The following is a 15,402-nucleotide window of genomic DNA, read 5'->3' as shown; positions in this document are numbered from 1 at the left end:
GTGGGGCTTCTCCCCATCCTGAAGCTGCTCAGGGACCCCCAACTCCGACCTGTGGTCACCTTCCCGACCCAAGATGGGTCTTTCCTCCTCGGATCCCCGTGATCTGCGTTTGCAGCCCCTCCTTGTGTGGGATCTCTGGGACTTTTCCTCCCCGTTGGATTCCTGTGCCCTGGAGCCACTCCAAACGGCCTCAGCCACCAGGTTCTGCTGGGGATTTGTCCTCCCTGCTCTCCATGCTCAGCTCCTTCCCTGGGGGAGGAAGGACAAGGAGAGGATGGGATTTGCCTCCGTGCCACAGGGAAGGGGAAGGAGATCCCCCCAGTGCATCCCTGGCTGGACAGCATCAGCAGTGGGGCTGTCCTGCAGCCGGGGGCCGTGCTGGGCTGGGAGATGGAGCAGGAGAGAGGGGGAAAGGGGCACTGACTTCCTCCTCACCTGCCTGGGTGTCCTGGGGCATCTTCTTCCTCCTCGCAGCCTCCTCCTCCACCTGGCCAAGGTTTGGGAATGGGAAATCCTGGTTTGGGGGGCAAAACAAGGGCTGAGCGTGTCGGGTTTGATGGTCCCGGTGCCCAAGTGCAGCTGGAGAAGTCAGCGCCCCTTTCAGCCTCGGGGGGCCCGGACCCCGCTCATCCCCAGCCTCCCCCACCCCTCCAGGCTGCCGGGGGTCCCTCTGCACCGGGATCGCCCCTCTCCGCCATGGATTTGGGGCGACTCCCCCTCCCCGCCCACCTGCGGCTTCCGGAGGGGGCGGAACCGGGGCAGCCGCGGCCCGAGCGGGGGAACCGCGTGGGGTTGGTGCTGCGGCTCCTCCTCCCGCTGCTCCTCTTCCTCCTCCTCTGGCCCTCCTCTTCCTCTTCTTCCCGCTCCTCTCTCTCTCTTTCCCTTTCCTTTTCCTCCTCCTCTGGCCCTCCTCTCCCTCCCGCTCCTCCTCCGCTCCCAGCCCGGCCCGGGCAGTGCCGGCACCCAAAAGCAGCCGGGCTCTGCCCTGGGGGGTTCCAAAGCGGCCCCGCCACGCCCGGCACTGGGAGCGATACTGGGAGCACTGGGAACGATGGTGAGAGCAGCGGGCGGGAACTGGGAGCGCTCTCCCTGCCGGTCCCGCTCTTACTGGGAGCACTGGGAGGGAACTGGGAGCAAACAGCGCCCGGACGCGGCTGCAGCCGGCGGGGGCGGGGCCGAATCTGAGGGCGTGGTTATGCAAATTTGGGAGAGACCGCGCGCTGGGATTGGTGGGCGGGAGCAGGGCGGGATTTGCACGGTCAGGTGAGGGCCGAGGGGAGCCGGAGCGATGGCGGCGGCGTCCGGGGAGAGGGAACCGGGAATGGGAATGGGGACAGGGAATGGGGAATGGGGGATGGGGAATAGGGAATGGGAACGGGGAATGGGGACAGGGAATGGGGGATGGGGACAGGGAATAGGGAATGGGGACGGGGAATGGGGACAGGGAATGGGAATGGGAGATGGGGAATGGGGACCGGGAATGGGGAATGGGGACCGGGAATGGGGAATGGGGACAGGGAATGGGAATGAGGAATGGGAATGGGGGATGGGGATAGGGAATGGGGAATGGGGACAGGGAATGGGGTCCATACTGGGAATGGAGCAGGACGGGACTGGGAGTGGGGTGACACGGGAATGGGCGGAGGAAAGGGGAGTGACAGCAGGGAGGGGGGTATCTGCTACAGGGGACACCAGGAAGCGGGACAAGGGGACACAGGGACAGTTCTAGGCCAGGAGGTCCTGGATCAGCAGCCCCAGAATCTCCACCAGCATCTTCCAAAGCACCCGGAGCCGCTTGGCCTCGTGTCCCCAAAGCCCTGAGCAAGCCCCAAGTCCTTCCCGGGAACTCTCAGCTCCCTCGGACCCAGCATCCCCCACACCTCTGGAACAGCTCCTCACTTCTCAAGCCCCATCTTAGTTCAACATCTTTATTTTTACCCAGGTTTTGGGTGTTTGGAAAGAATGAAGAAATGTGAAAAGAAGACCCAGGCCATGAGGAGCCAGGAGAATGTGGAGCCCCCAGCCAGGTGTCTTCCCACCAGGGATCACCGGCACCACGGATCACCGGGGCTCTGCCCACCGGGGTCACTGGGGATCATCCAGCGCAGATCCTCCCGTGGGGATGGAGCTGGAGCAGCGCACGGAGCTCTTCCCACACTGGGGGCACTGGCAGGGCTTCCCTCAGTGCTGGCTGCGTTGGTGTTGGGTCAAGGCTGACCTCTGGGAGAAGCTCTTCCCACACCCGGTACACTTGTAGGCACTGTGACATCCCCAGGAGCAGGGCTGGGATGGGCTCTGGTGCCTGGGACATCCCCAGCAGCAGCGGGGCTGGGATGGGCTCTGGTGCCTGGGACATCCCCAGCAGCAGCGGGGCTGGGATGGGCTCTGGTGCCTGGGACATCCCCAGCAGCAGCAGGGCTGGGATGGGCTCTGGTGCCTGGGACATCCCCAGCAGCAGCAGGGCTGGCTGTGATGCTCTCCAGTGCCTGGGCCGTGCCCAGGGGTGCTGCTGGCTGGGGTTGGGTTGGTGCCTGTGCAGTGCCCAGGGCAGGGTCACAGCGGGGCAGCTCTCAGTGTCCCCAGCAGGCCACGCTGTCCAGGGCAGCCGTGCCAGCGCTCACTGCGCACTCGGGGCAGGCTGGGCTGGACGGGGCTCGGGGCACAAACGCCGCCCCCGGGGCTGGGCTCTGCCCCTGCCTCTGGGGCCCAGCCCCTGCTGGCAGCGCCTTGGGCAGGGCACGGGGCTGCTGCTGGCCCAGGGGGACAGGCCTTGCCCCCTGCCAGCTGCCCGGGCCCCTCGGGTGCCTGTGCCACAGCCCTGTGCCTCCTGTCCCCGCTACTCCCCGCCACCTCCACTGCCTCCATCAAAGCCCCACTCAACCTCTGCACTGTGACCTCTGGAAAGAACAAAAGAACAGAAAGAAAGAATGAGAGAGGGAAAGGAAAAAAAGGAAAGGAAAGGAAAGGAAAGGAAAGGAAAGGAAAGGAAAGGAAAGGAAAGGAAAGGAAAGGAAAGGAAAGGAAAGGAAAGGGAAGGAAAGGAAAGGAAAGGAAAGGAAAGGAAAGGAAAGGAAAGGAAAGGGGAAAGGAAAAAGAGTAAAAAGAAACGAGAAACATGTAGCCATTTGGCCCTGCCTGGATGCCAGGCACCCACCAAAGCTGCTCTCTCACTCCCCTCCAGAGATGGACAGGAGAAGGAAAACAGAATGAAGGCTTCATGGCTTGAGTTAAGGACTGGGACAGATCATTCAGCAAATGCCATCATAGGCAAAACATTTTTGAAATTACAGGTATTAATTGAATTTATTTCTATCCAGATCAGGGCAGGATAGTGAGAAGTAAAATAAAGCTTCACAAACACCTTCTGCCTGTTCCTCCCTCCTTCCCAGCTCTGCTCCTCCCCCAGTGGTGCAGGCAGACAGGCACTGGGGGCTCTGCTCCGTTCATCACCCGTTGTTTCTCTGCTGCTCGGGGAGAGGAGTCGTTCCCCTGCCGTGCCAGGGGTCCCTCCTGAGACACTTCTCCATGAACTTCTGCAGGGTGAGTTCATCTCACGGACAGCAGCTCTTCACAAACTGCTGCAGCTGCCTCACTCTCCCAGGGGCTCACAAGTCCTGCCAGGACCCTGCTCCAGCGTGGGCTCCTCTCTCCACGGCTTTGCAGGTCCCTGCCGGGTCCCTGCTCCAGCACAGGTTTCTCATGGGGTCCCAGCCCCTGCTCAGGCACCCCCTGCTCCAGCACGGGCTCCTCCAGGCGCTGCAGGTGCATCTCTGCTCTCCGGGCCCTCCATGGGCTGCAGGGGCCCAGCTGCCTCCCCAGGGGCTGCCCAGGGAATCTCAGGGCAATCAGCTCCAGCCCCTGGAGCAGCTCCTGCCCCTCCTCCTGCCCTGCCCTGGGGTGTGCAGAGTTGTTCCTCTCACGTGTTCTCACCCTGCTCTTCCCTGCTCACAGTTACACCTACACCATCACCCATTTTCCTAAATCTCTTGCCCCAAAGGTGTTACCACCATTTCCAACTGGCCCAGCCTTGGCCAGCAGCCGGTGCATCCTGGAGCTGGCTGGAATTGACTCTGTGGGACACAGAGGAGCAGCTGCTTCCAGCAGCCTCTCACAGAAGGTGCTCCTCGAGCTCCCCTTACCAAAACCTGGCCATGCAAACCAAGTATAAGCATGGTAGGGTTTTTAGTACCATTATTAATTCTTCTTTTTGCTATTGTCACTATTATTGCCCCTGTGATTTCACACTTTCCCTGTGATGTCACACTGCCCCTGTGATGTCACAGAGCCAACTCTATGTCACCTTGTGATGTCATACAGCAGTGCTGTGAAATCACAGAAGACTGATATCCCAAAGTCACCCTGTCATGTCACAATCTGTTTTGTGATGTCACAGCCTGCTCTATGATGTCACACAGCCACCAGGTGATGTCACAACCCACTCTCTGATGCCACACAGCCATCCTCTGTGATGGCAGACTCTGCTCTATGGCCTCATATCCTGCTCTGTGACATCACAGCCAGCTCTGTGATGTCACAGCCAGTTCTGTGATGTCACCACCCCCTCAGTGATGTCACAAAACCCTCAAGAACTCAGTTCTAATAAAACACTGAAGTTTCTTGTACTTTGAAGAGATCCCTGTCAGGGACACAGCTGAGAAAGTGTCCCCAGGTTCCAGCTAGAGCAGAACACTGCAGGCAGTGATGCCAGTTGGCACAAGCAAGGCAAAGGTGTCTCTAGTGCTGAGCACACCTGGATGTGTTTCAGGAATGCAAAGGGCCAAGGCCTGAGCCCCAGGGCCTGGCTAGGCAGATCCTGTCCCTCCCTCCTGGCTCAGGGCTCTTCCCGGGATGGGCACTGGCATGTGGGGATGTGCAATGCCAGGGGCAGGAGCGTGGGGCGGCCCCTGCCAGGCTGCTGAGCAGGGACAAGGAGGCCATGAGGCCCCAGGCCTGCAAGGGTCACTTGTCCCCTCCTGGCCCCAGGCCCAGCAGCCATGGCCAAAGTGCTGCCCAAGCTGGCTCTGGCAGGGCTGTCTTGCAGCTGCTGCCCATCCCTGTGCCCTGTGCAGCCCAGGCTGTCCCACGGTGTCCCTGCCCTGCGCCTCTGTCCCTGCAGGCTGTGGGCATCCCCCGGCTGCCCCACCTGGCTGGGCCCTTCCTTTGCTGACAGCTCTGCCTGGCCACTGCATGGTGTTTGCAGGGATTGAGCAATTAGGTCAAAGCTGTATCGCACTGTCTGTAAGGGGAGGAGTTCCTTAATAAGTACAGTAGGATATGATATAATATAGTAGAATAAAGCCATGGATCAGCCTTCTGCAATCATGGAGACAATGCTAATTATTACCTTGCTGGGAGCCTGCAACAACAGGCAAACACTGCAGTACTGATAAACAGAGGTAGAGCCAGGGGAGGGAGGCAGGTGGAAAAGGCTTTGTGCAGTCCCTGCTCTGAGGGGATGCTCAGCACGGCCTGAAGGTCTGCACATAGGAGAAAACAACAAGGAACACAGAATAGCCAAATGATAAACAGGCACAAACAGCAAGAAGCCAAGTTCCCTGGGGTTGTAAGTTTGAGGATCTGGGGGATTTCACAGAAGAACTGGCCCAGGGCATTGCCATGGCACAGGGGCAGGCAAAATGTATTGGCCATGTGCAGCAGAGCAGTGAGAAAGCCCCTGGCCCAGGCAGCTGCTGCCATGTGGGCACAAGCTCTGCTGCCCAGCAGGGTCCCGTGGTGCAGGGCTTTGCAGATGGACACGTAGCAGTCGGAGCACGTGAGGGTCAGGAATGAAAGCTCTGCTGTGATAAAGAACAAAAAGAAAAAGACCTGTGCAGCACATCCAGTGTAGGAGATGGTGCTGGTGTCCCAGAGGGAATTGTGCATGGCTCTGGGCACAGTGGTGCAGATGGAGCCCAGCTCAGGGAGGGCCAGGCTGAGCAGGAAGAAGAACATGGGCATGTGCAGGTGGTGGCCGCAGGCTCCGGCGCTGATGATGAGGCCGTTGCCCAGGAGGGCAGCCAGGGAGATGCCCAGCAAGAGGCAGAAGTGCAGGAGCTGCAGCTGCCCCGGCTCTGCCAATGCCAGCAGGAGGAAGTGGCTGATGCAGCTGCTGTTGGACATTTGCTGTGGCTGCACATGGGCACCTGTTCATGGAGAAAAGGACAGTGAAGGGTTAGAGGAGATACCTGTAACCAAAATCAAAGCCATTTCCCACACACCCTCCTTTGTAACACACACGGACATGCTCTTGTGTTTCAGAGTTCTGATGTTTTCTTTTTAAGCTCCTTCCATGGACTTCCTGGTACTCTTGGATATCAGAAACCCTGAGCATTTCTGCTGCCCTCTGGTAGAACAGAGTGATTTCCCTGAGGCAAGATAATGAGTGGAGGCTGGGGGCAGATGATCTGTCACTTCATTCTGTTTGCAGTTCCTCTGGGCTTTCACTTTTCTCAGCTGGAGGATGTTCACACTCCCACGTTTCTCTTACAAACGCCCAGGTACTGTGAGAGCAGATGGATCCAGCAGAGCCCAGCTCCACTTCTGTAGCCAAGGACTCACGTTGCTCATCCCACCAACCCAGCAGCATTTTCAGGGTCACAACACCTCTGCCTTTGCCCATGGATCTTATCACTCAGAGATGCTCTAGGACAGGTTTGCACGCTGGGGTGAAGCTCCCAGGCTGGACTGAAATGTCAGAGGGACGTGCAAGTGTCCTTCTGCTGGCATTGGCTGAAGGGAGATGCAGCTCCTTCCCTGGCTGCCCTGACAGCATTGCCCAGAGCCGGGCCCTGGGGACAGCGTCACCCTGAGCCAGCTGTGCCCCTCCAGAGCCCCCAGGGCCGGGCAGCTGCTCCCAGCCCTGTGCTCTGCAGAGGGAACTGGGCCCGGGGCTGCAGAGCTGCCCCACGGCTCTGCTGCAGCTCTGCCTGCACAGGAGGGGCTGCACACCTTGGAGCCCCGGGCCTGAGGGCAGAGGCTTGGCTGGGGCACAGGAGGGAGGGGGCTTGTTCAGAGGGAGGGGCTGCACTGCAGGGGATCCTGTGCACATCTCTCAACTCTCCCTGCCACAGCATTGCTGGGTTCTGTTTTCTCTCCTTCCCTGATCTTCTCTCTGCTTCCTGGAGCTTTTCCTCCTGCAGGGGTTTCCCTGTGCCTGATCTCTCTGTGCCAGCACTCACAGAGCCCAAAGCTCTGTGCACTCTCCTTGGCCTGACAGAACCCTGCCTGTTTGCAGGGCACTGCCTGGGGGCAGCTTCTCTTTGCAGCTTGGAGAAAGGACAGCTCAGACTGAGCCTGATGGCTCCAGCAGAGCTGCTGCTGCTGCTGTCCATGGGCACAGTGGCTGAAGGCACATTAGGGATCTCCTGTGAACCTGCTGGTCACTAGAAGGAACAGTTTGGTGGTCTCAGGCACCACTTGCAAAAATTAATAACTAATAATTCATAATCGTCCTTTAATATTTATCCTCCCTCCCTGCCACTCTCCAGTAGTAGGAATCTGAAGAGAAAGTCTTAGGAAATTGCCTCATTTTAATCAAAATCCTTGTCTTGCAAATATTCTGAGACTGATCAGCATGTGAGAGCTTCATGAGCATTTCAGCTCCCCTGCAGCAGAAATCCTCAGAGATGCACTCCCAGAGTCTGCAGGCATTGGGATGTTGCAGCTTTAGGAGATCAGTGCAGGAGCTGCAGCTGCATTGTCCTGCAGCCAGAGGTTGCTGTGCCAAGGGCTGGCAGTGATTGTGCCCCAGGCACTTCCCAGCCCCTTCCCAGCCCTGCCTGCTTGAAGCTCTCTGTGCCTCTGTGCTGTGCCCGGGCTGGCTGCAGGCAGTGCCCCAGCCCTGCTGGGCTGTGCACAGGAGCTGCTCCTGCCCAGAGCTGTCTCTCTGCAGCTCTGCTGCCCTTGCCAGGAGCTGCCTCTGGGCCAGGAGCCCGGCCCAGCTCAGCAGCACAGACACAGCACAAGGACTTTAGGAGGTCCTAAGGAGGTCTGGCCTGCTCAGAGAAGCTGTGCCTTGAGCTCTGAGCCAGTGTGGACAACCTTGCTCCACATTCCCCAAGCCCATGGTGTCTCTCCTCACTCACCTGGGAGCTGCTTTGCTTGGAGAAGTGGCTGCACTCAGGCAAAGAGGGATTTTCCTTCTTTGAGTTTTGAAGCCCTCTAAAACTCCTGAGTTTCCCCATTGCAAACAGACATCCTCCTCAAGTGTGTGCCAAGCCCAAGGTGGCACCAAGAGCACTCCAGCCCTGCCCTGGGCCAGCTGTGAGGGTGGATCATCATCCCAAGAGGCAGTGGGCCATTGCAAGGGGCTGTTGCCATGGACACTGCAGGGACCCCAGTGCTGGGTTTGGGTGCCATGGCAACCGCCATCAGTTCAGGTTTCCTTGGAAAGCAGCCCTAGGAGCAATTTCTGCAGCCAGGTTCCATGGCCCCTTGCCTGCAGAGCTGCTGCTGCCCTGGGCTGCCATGGCAACCCTGAGGCCAAAGCGGTGCCAGGGCTGTTCCAGGCACAATTGCAGTGACACTGGTTGGTGCCAGCAGGTGCCATGGCAACGGCCACGGGGACCCGTTCCTTGGTTTGGTGCCATGGCAAGCAATGCCCGGAGCCGTTGTGATGGTTGGTGGGCATGGAAAGCTGCCCTGGGCCCCTTGCTCAGGGCTGGTGTCAGTGCCCAGAGCCAGAGGGGATCCCTTGCTGGGGGCTGTGCCATGGCCACCTGCCCTGTGCCGCGCTGGCCGCTCAGGCACCAGGAACCAGCAGCCAAGGGCACTGCCAGGGCCAAAGGCCAGGTCAGCCAGACAGAAAGGGGCAGGGCTGGGCACTGTTTCCATGGCAACCGGCACTGGGGGGGACACCTGGGGCACCTGGCCTGGCAGCTGCCATGGAAAGCCCTGGCAGGCACTGAGGGCACAGCCCCTGGCACTGAGACACTGCTGGGCCGGGTGCTGAGCACAGCGCTGAGCACGCAGAGATGGTTTTGTTCTTGCTGAGCTGCAGCACAGCCAAGGCCTGTCCTGCCCCTCGTCCAGCCACGCTGGGGAGGGGCTGGGGCTGCGGGGGAGCTTGGCAGGGGACACAGCCAGGACAGGTGACCCCAGCTGACCCCGGGCACAGCCCAGACCAGAGCACATCATGCTCAGGCTATGAAGGGGGGAACAAGGAGCAAGGGGGGAATTTTGGAGGGAGGCTTTTTGCCTTCCCAGCTAACACTTAGGCAAGAGGGGGCCCTGTTTCACCAGTGGGCAGGGTCACTACCAAAGACACAGACACCAACTGAAGGAATTGTGGCATTTATATCATGCACAGCTGCAAAGAATTACAAAAGGATAAGCTCAGCAAAGCACATCATCATTAGCAAAGAATTACAAAAGGATAAGCTCAGCAATCCTTCAGAACTCATCATTACATTTTGATGACTAACCCCTTGGTCAAACACTAGAGGTGTTTGTGGCAGACAAAGATTCTGGCTGACTATCAAGGTACACCTTACAGACATCAGCAGTACTTCAGTGACACCGTTCTTCATTCTTTTTTCTCAATCTCCTTGGAGTTAGGAACAAGAATTCTGTTGTCCATGGAGCTGGCACCTTTTTAATTCCAGAATAATGCCCCCAGGCCCTTTGCTGTTCAGCTTTACCATGTTGTCTGGGGCTAACAAGGCTTGGGGGCCCTTTCCCCTCTGGCTGGAAGGGGCCGGGTCCCAGTCCCTGAGGGGCTCCCAGGCTCCTGGATGCAATTCCTGTGCAAGTCCCTCAGTGTCACAGCAGCCTTCCCATGGAGCCCCATGGATCAGAGCATTTGCCAAAGGGGCCCTTGGGGCAACCAGGGAGATTTGGTCTGGCAACATGTGTAAAACAATATCCTGTCAGATCTACTTGTTCTCACACACAATCCTTGGCTGCAGGGACACATTCCCATTGCTCCTGCCCAGCTTTCAGGACTCAGAGTTGTCTTTCTCAGGAGCTGCTCCTTCAGCTGCCTTGGGAGGGCCATTTGGCCTCCGGACCCACACTCTGGCTCCATTATTAGGACGGCTGCATCCAAACCCTTTATCTCCACAAACGGTGGTGATTGGAGCTGGAGCTCCTTTTTTCACAATCGTTCCTAAAATTGCAATATCAATAATTGTGCTACCCTGTCATGGGGTTGAATAATCCAATCCTGGTCACTATTGTTTAACAGAACTACTGTAATTTCTCCTGCATATTCTGCATCAATTCCTCCTGCCATGACATGAACACTTTGCAAGGCCAAGCTCCAAGGGAGCAGTCACCAAAGCAAAGTGTCCTGGAGGAATCTGAATTCCTGTTTCAGTATTGATGGCTCTCATTTGTTTGAATTCATCCTCATTAATTCCAATGCATGAAGGCCCAGCCCTGCAGCCTCTGGGCTGGCCCTGCCAGGGGCCATCACAGCCAGAACAATTTCCCAGGCAGTCCAAGTCTCACTGCCCATGGTTGGATTTGCAAATTGGGGGCAGCCGTGCACAGCCAGGGGGTTTCCATTTCCCCCGTGGGCCATTGTTCAGGGCATGGAGCACATCTGGGAGATGGGTTCTCCATGGGCAAAGGTTCCCATCTCCTCATTTTTTCAACTGCTCTTTTAACAACCCCTTCACCCGTTCAACCAATCCTGCAGCTTGTGCATAGTCTGGGACATGAAAAACCCTGCAGGCTTCATCCCTGTATTTTTCACAGCAACAGACAAAGCACTCTGCATCACAGTATCACCAAACCCTGGGAAAATAGCCAATTTCCTCCCTTCCTCCTTTTTACATTGTATACAATCTCACAAAGTTGACCACTGACAGTAGGGTCCTGGCCAATCCTGTTCTGTAGGGTATTTAGTGTTACATCCCTGAGCAGCCAAAGCTACCAAATTAGTATTGTCAGCACTATGTCACATTATTATCATTTTATATGTAGATATACATATTGATATATATATAGACAGATAGATACAGACATATATATATAATATATATATATACAAATACATATGTACATATATTAAGGTCTTATTATACAATAAATACATATAGTTATTTAGTATATTGATATTTCACTGGTACAAATGCAGCTGAGCTCAAGATTAAAACCTTCTCTTGCTCCATGTGGGAGCATTCCAACAATAATTGTTCCTTCTGAAGGTGCTGTTTCCATTGGACTCTTAACAAATTCATCTTTGTCTGCCCAAACCCACAAGTCCTTTTCCATGTGCAGTTTTTGGATGCATTTGAAGACATCCAGGGCTGCAGCTTCTTTTACCCGACTGCCCCACTGCTCCCACGGGGCTCCCACCTCAGCCCACTCCAGAGCCAGGGAACTCCAGGGAAGGGCTTCCCATCTGGGAATTTCTGATGGCACTGATGTCTCACATTGACATTGAACAAGTGACATTTGGTTGGGATCTGGCCAGACTGGGCCAGTTTGGTTTGACCAGTGGCCAAAGTCAGCACCAAAGACACAGACTCCAACTGAAGGAATCAGTGTCATTTCCTGCAGTTCAGAGCAGCAAAGAATCACAAAAGGAGCAGCTCAGCAATGCACCCAATCATCCCCACCAAAGATTGCCTGCAGTGGTTAAGAAAGATGCAGCAGCATTTCCCCTCAGCCTTTGCCATCCCCCAGATGCACACAGCAGCTGGGGAAGCTGTCACAGCCAAGGGCTGCAGAGCCACTCCTGGGCACTGGCAATTCCTGCAGGTGCCTCCAGCCCCAGCTGAGGCTCCAAGCCCGCTGGGAGAGGGCCCAGCTCTGACAGTGCTGCATGAACAAACTGACAGCACTGCTAGTGTGCCAACATCTGCTTTCATCCTCCTCTTGGCTCCCTCCCAAAGCCTGGCCAGGCCTCAAGGAGGAGCCAAGGCAGCTGACTTTGATCCTTCAGCCCCACACAAGGCCAGATGTCAGATTTCATGGCCTTCTCTGGCTTCTAAATACACAAAGGTCCATCCATGTTTCACTAAGGAGTGGCTACATCTATCACAGTGCTAATGACCATGCATATCTCAGCAGGGAGCAGATACAAAGAGAACCTTTGCTTGGAAGGTTCCTCCAGAGGCCACCTTGGGCTCAGGGCCTGCTGTCCAGGCCTCACTCAGGGCTGCTGTCCAGGCCTTGGCACTTCAGGGACGGGCTTTAGTGCTGGGCTTGGCACTGCTGGCTGAGCGGCTGCACTGGGTGAGCTCAGAGGGCTTTTCCAACAGAAAGGATTCTGTGATTCCATGATGATATCCGCTGCATTCAGCTGGGGCTATTTCAGCAGCATTACTTTGCTCCAGAAGTTCCCTCTTGCCCAGCTCCTGTGGCCTGAGGCTTCAGCTCCTTCAGCTGCTGGTGCTGAGCTGCTCATGCTGAACGAGAGCACTCGGAGAGACGAATCCAGTCCATCCAATTCCTTCTGGGACACGCAGAGGGGAGGCTGTGCAAACAGGAGCATTGTTTGCTGTGGCCTCCTCTCTGCCCTTCACGCCTTTCAGCGCTTTGAAGCAGCCAAGAGCTTTCTCCAAGAGTGCAATGGAGCAGCTGTTCCTGCTCGCGGGCCTAGCTCTTCCCAGTCTCTGCCCTTGCCTGCTTCTGTCCCTCTTGCTGTGCCCTCTGTTCCCCCAGGGCTGCCTGGCTGCTGCCCAGGACTGTGGCACTGGCACAGATCCAGTGCTCCAGAGCCTCCTTTCTGTGCCCCTGGAGCTGCCTGGGCACAGCAGCCTTTTCCATCTGCAAGCTCCCCATGGACAGGGAGTGCCCAGCTGCGTTCCTTGCACAGCCTCCAGGAGCCCAGGGCTGCCATCTCAAGTCCCTGCTGGCACTGGGGGCTGCCAGGTGCCTCAGGCTGCTGTGACACCGCTGCACACGGGAGGGAACAGGGGCAGGGGCTGTGCTGAATGTCAGCTCCATCTGCTGCTGCTGCTGCTGCTGCTGCTGCTGCTGCTGTGGGGTCATTTGTGCAGCCCTGGCCCAGAGTCAGGGATCCGATGCTGCCAGTCTCTTCCAGCCCTGGCTGCTCAGAGGTTGGGCCTTGGAGCCTCATTGGCCAAAGGCAGCTGCTGCTGGGCCCTCTGTGTGTGCCCGTGTTCAGCAGTGCTGCTCCATCAGTCTGTGCCCAGCAACGGGGAAAAGCCTCAGCCCTGCAGGGCCAGGAGCTGCCGGGCTCTGCCTGAGCAGCTCAGCCAGCAGCAAGGGAGCTGCTCCACACAGGAACCAGGAGCAAAGGACATTCCTTCTCTAGGACATGTTTTCTATTTAAAGGAAAAAAAGGCAAAAGAAAAAAAACTATATAAAATGTGAAAGATGAAAACAAAATCCAAGTGTTAGTGAAAAACTTCTGAAACTTTGCATTAAGAGGTAAATGATCTTTTTTAAAGGGGAACTCAGTTATTTACATTGTAAATGTGCTGATGGCGTGGATCTTACTGACCTCAGCAGCCTTGGAAAAGATTTTGGGCTTTGTTTCCAACATTGCCATTTGAAATTGTGCTCAAAGCAAGAGGAAATTGCTTTGTGCCCTTCCCGCTCCAAGCAGGACTGGGAATGGAAACTCTGTCCAAGCCCAAATCCTTTAGAAGATGCCCTTCCTTCCCAGCCTGGCAAGGAGCTGCACATTCCCTTTGAAACTCTCAGGGATTTCTTAGAGACACAAAGTGCCACTTAGGGCTTTTTGCTCTGGTTTGGCAGTGCAGAAGGGCAATTCTCCATCCATCAGCTCCAGACTGCACTGCCTCAGGAACACGGCCCACTCGCCAGCTCTGGCCCACTCAGGCACTTCTAGAGGAGGAAGAAAGTGCAATTGCACAATTCCAGCCAATCAAGAAGGAAGAATGGGACAGACAAACACCCTGTGCAGATCCAGGCATTCAGCTGGGACTGTGGAGGGTTTGGGTTCTTGCCAATTGGATGTGTGTCCCCAGCTGCAATCTCTGGGCCTGCAGCAGAGTCTCACTCAGCTGCCAAAGCAGAAAGCTCAGACGCTGTGCTCGCAAGGGGCTCGTCTGATGCAGAGCTGTCAGAGCAATGTGAGGGCAGAGCCAGCCCAGCTGGGCCCAGGGCTGAGCCCAGCAGAGCCCTGGCAGAGCCCAGAGCAGCCTCAGCAGCCGCAGAGCCCGGCTGCAAGGAGAGAAAGCAGAAAGTGCCCGTCAGCTGAGGGCTCCTGTGCCCTTGTGCCTAGGCCTGTGGTGCCCAGGCCATGCTGGCTGTGCCCAGAGCTGTGCCCAGAGCTGCCCATCCCTGCTGCCTTTGGCAGCAGAGCAGGAGGGCAGGACATGTGCCCAGCCTGCAGCCAGCCACGGCACATCCAGCCCTCAGCAGCTGCCCAGAGCAGGATGCTCCTGTGCTCGCTGCCATCTCCCAAAAGCTCTGATCCCACCCTGCCAAGCACACAGGGACCCACCTCACGCCAGCCACGGCTGCAAGAAAAGCTGCTCCCAAACCATGGCCTCAGCCTTCTCCAAGGCCACCGCCCATCCACGCCACAGCTGCTCCCAAACACTTCCCCATCTGCACTGGACCACCTGGAACGCTTCCTCTGGAAAAACAAACAACACATTCTTGAAAAGAGATTAGAGACAAAAAGGGAAAACAAGAAAAACGGGAAAAAATCTTATCTCTGTCAGGGCCTTGAGGAAGGCCCAACTCCTACATGGTAGGGAAAAATCCAGCCATGGCTGAGGGAAGCCCATACTTTCTCACTTCCACCCTGCAGAGCAAAGCAGCCCCTGCACAGCTTCTGGAGTCCCACCTCTGCTCCCAGCATGGGGCTTTGTTTGTGTCGGGCTGGCTGCCCCAGCCCCAGCCCCAGCCCAGGCCACGGTGGCTGCTGGGGGCTGTTGGCAGGGCCAGGAGCCCACTCCCATTTGTACCCACCCCAGCCCATGCCCCAGCCCTGCCAAAAAAAGCTGGGCAGCGACTGAAGAATGAGCTGCATCTGCCCCAGCAGAGGGGGAACCTTTGCTTCCCAGCCAGGCTGGGCCATGCCCAAATCTGGCAGCATTTTCCCGGGTGGGGACTCACCTGCAAATTCCCTGTGGAGTCTGGCTTTGAAGAAGGTGCCAGAATCAAAGTCCATCACCTTCAGCCTCCAGTGGCCAGGCTGAGGAAGAGCTTCTCATCCTTGATGTCATCCTGGCTGTCTCCAGCAGCAGCAGCAGCAGCAGCAGCAGCAGCAGCAGCAGCAGCAGCAGCAGCAGCAGCAGCAGCATCCCCACCCGGTACAGCTTCTCCAGGGGCTCCTTCTCCTTCCCTGGGGGGAGACCAGGCTCTCAGGGCTCTGCCCAGGGCCCCAGCTGTCAGGGAACCAGCACAAGCAAAACCAGCTTGGATGGCGGCCACCAGTGCTGGGCAGAGCAGCTCAGCTGCAGCACAAGGGCTGCGTGTGCCCATCCCATGACCCCCCTGCTGTGACACAGG

General features: G+C 57.0%; 1 long non-coding RNA gene across 1 annotated transcript; it reads right to left on the bottom strand.

Moving 5' to 3' along the window:
* Positions 1 to 209: 209 nt before the first annotated feature.
* On the bottom strand, positions 210 to 940 carry LOC139604412 (uncharacterized). The gene is made up of 3 exons (XR_011683973.1): positions 730 to 940; positions 436 to 514; positions 210 to 249 (listed from the first exon to the last, which is right to left on the bottom strand). It is a non-coding gene; the product is annotated as an uncharacterized lncRNA (long non-coding RNA).
* Between the last annotated feature and the right edge of the window lie 14,462 nt (positions 941 to 15,402).

This window comes from Agelaius tricolor, unplaced genomic scaffold, assembly GCF_023055355.1.
Source record: "Agelaius tricolor isolate 1412-34295 unplaced genomic scaffold, bAgeTri1.0.p SCAF_50, whole genome shotgun sequence".
NCBI classification, from domain to species: Eukaryota; Metazoa; Chordata; class Aves; order Passeriformes; family Icteridae; genus Agelaius; species Agelaius tricolor.
Note: the sequence above shows the minus strand (reverse complement) of the source record. Positions and strands in the feature narration are given on the sequence as shown.